Source organism: Rosa rugosa, chromosome 6, assembly GCF_958449725.1.
Source record: "Rosa rugosa chromosome 6, drRosRugo1.1, whole genome shotgun sequence".
In the NCBI taxonomy this organism is placed as follows: domain Eukaryota; kingdom Viridiplantae; phylum Streptophyta; class Magnoliopsida; order Rosales; family Rosaceae; genus Rosa; species Rosa rugosa.
This window is the reverse complement of record NC_084825.1, coordinates 2,281,160-2,284,339: the sequence shown is the minus strand read 5'-3', so window position 1 is coordinate 2,284,339 and position 3,180 is coordinate 2,281,160.

The window sequence follows — 3,180 nt, the reverse complement described above, 5'->3', positions numbered from 1 at the left end:
AGGCATAGTCAAACAAACATTAAAAGCATAGAAATTGGAAGACAGAGCCACTGCTTTATTGATAAACTCTACAATGAGTTAATTGGGATTCAAATATTGGTGACAAACAAATGCTTTATATAGGCATAGTCAGACAAGCATTAAAAGCTTCTTCTTTTTTTTAATAAAGCATTAAAAGCTTTGTCTATGGTAAAATTTACACACACACATTCACTTATGCATATGTGAATGCATTAAACCTATAATGCAAAGAAACTCAGGATTATACCCATATCATAACCTACAATATCTAAAGGCTGGATTACGATGGAGAGTGGGTAATGGAAGAAGTATTCGGATCAATGGTGACCCGTGGTTTCCTCAACCCTTCTCGTTTCATGTATTGGCCCCGACTACAATTCCGTTGGAAAGAGTATCAGATTTGATTGACCTGGGTAGCAGACAGTGGAAGGTTGATTTAATTTTGAGTTTGTTTGACCCGGAAGTAGCTAATACTATTCTTTCAATCCCTGTGAGTAAGTTTGGGTGCCAAGACAGGTTAATTTGGCATTTCACGAAGCACGGGGTGTATTCGGTCATATCAGACTATAAAGTTGCACAAGAGCTGGACAGGAGTGGTTTGTTGGGTAGGAAGGGAGATGGTGAGCCTAGTACATACGAAAATTCTTCCACCCACCCAGGTGGGTGGTCACCCCATGTGCTGTCAAGAGATCTGGCACTCCTTACGCGACTAGCCAATGTAAGCCATTGGATCAGTCGTTAGTCAATAGACGGAGATACGGTGGCTAAAAAAATCTTCAATCAATGAGGTAAAAAACCAATCAGGTGGGTCGACTACACTGCCTCATCGCCGGAATCAAGAAGTAGCCGAACAAGAAACATATCGTGTTTGATTTAGAATATATGGGTTTAGGAACAAAAATTTGATCGTGTTAATTGATAGGGAAGTCGACATATAATCACCATGGCTGCCTGCAAACCTAACCAAAAATTTCTTGGGCAGCCAAGCAATTTAGCGTTTCAAACTTTCAAGTCTTTCAATCATCAATTGGATTAGATTCAAGTGTTTCGAATTTGTCTACACCTAATTAGATGAGATTGACCTGGAAGTTATAGTTTTTCAACCTCCTTTTTCAATCATAATCCCAAGGTGGAATTGATTGTCTTTTGTTGTTGTTTGATTACTTAACACTAGAAACTGGTCTTCTGCTTGATGTAATTTTGTATGGCGTGGAAAAATGGAAATTGAGTCATAATTGCTTGGTGCTCTAGACTTTAAATCTCTTTCTCTTTGGTATTAATAAGCCTTTTCTAAAACCAGATTCAGCTCAAATCACAATGACTTTTGATTTTGATTTTGAGGGAGAAAATGAGAAGAGCTACAAAGAGGGGAACAGAGACAAAGCGAGAGGAAATAAATGTTTAGAGTGAAAAAAAATAGCTAATGGGCTTTACTACTTGTTTCAATTAATTTTGAAATAGAAGAAAGCGTGGCCGTTACCGGAGCACAAAAGCACCGCCAACGGTGACCGAGTTGCCGGAAAACTGAATCGAAGAACCGTCGGAGCTGCCGAAGCTTTCGGCCTTCGGTACGTTCTCCCTCCAAACTCGACCGATGGACAAACAAAAGACCATAGAGACATTGGCGATCGAGAGGCAAGTCGGATGGGATCAGTTCACAGCCGCGACATGGCCTAACGTGGGAGATACAGTCGGGTCACAGTCGTTGCTTCGCAGGTCAAGAAAACAGGTCGAGAGGCCCGATGCTTCTTGGCTCTTCGATCTGAATTGGGTATATATAGCCAAGAATTATATTTTGATCAACGGCTCAGGTCAAACGGTGGGTTTATAGACTGCTCAGATTGCACCGTGTTAATTTTCTTTTCTTTAAATACTTTTATATAATTTCATAAAATTGTAATAAATAGATCAATTGTCTGAAAAATTTTCAGAAAATTCTCACAGACTCGTCACGTCACGTGTTTTATTATCGAATCTATAAAATGAAGATTTTACATCAAGAAAAATTCAGAAAATATTTCTGAGATCTCTAAACAATCACCAAGACCATAGACTCAATTTCTAATCATTATAATTACTCTTTAATTCCTTAAATTTTTTTCAACCTCATCTATTTGACATTACTCATGTATTCCACTTTAATTCCTTAAATTTTTTCTAGTAGTAATAAACTTTTTGTTAAATTTATCAATTTTGAATTTCATTCTAAAAAAAAAATTAATAAATTTGACATTATCCATCTATTTATAGCGTATTAGTAGGTACTGCAATGATCTAAAACTCGGCCGCCTAGGCGGCGCCTAGGCATTGGGCGGCAACTCTCCGACTCGAGTAGTGGTAAATCGGCGGGGTTAGGCGGGATGGAGTTAGGCGGGCGCCTGGGCGGTTGGGCGTTAGGCGACCTGTTGACTAATCTGGAGCGGTGGTGAACCAAATGAATTTGACCCCAGACGAGGTGGTCGATGGATGCAACCGACGACGTAGAATCTCGGTCGTGATCCCCAAGGTCCCTGACAAGGAAACTTTGATAAGACACTTGAAGAGGAACCAATCGTTCCACTTTAGGTTCTCGTCTCCAAATTTGGTGATGTAATTTTTACACTGGTTGATATATCTCATACCCACGAGAGTGTGAGACCTCGGAGATCAAAAAAATAAATTGTGAATGACCGTTTATGACCATACTAGTTTTATATGGTATTTAGGGTTCACGGTTGACCTAGTAAATCGAAATTTAAACGACAACGAAAATAGCTGAAATTTTGACCATAACCATTTTTTCTTATCATGATAACACCCAACGATCGATTATAATAAATTCTATTTCCTCCACCTTGTTGCTTATGGAAGGTTTATTTTTTTATACACCTAATACAAAAGTTAAATCACATTAGTAGGCATATCAGGATTTTGTATGATCCAAAAATTCGAATTATAAATTCATAAATTTGACATTGCACATCTATTTAGTGTATTAATTAGGTACTGTGTAAAAAAATTAACCCGATCCACCGACATTTCAACATCAAACAAAGCGGTCAACCCTTTATACACTTAAACATCCCTAAGGGGAGCTATACCACGAGGAGATAAACTTTCTGAAAATTTTACATTGGTTGATATATCTCATATCCACGAGAGTGTGAGAGCTGACAGATC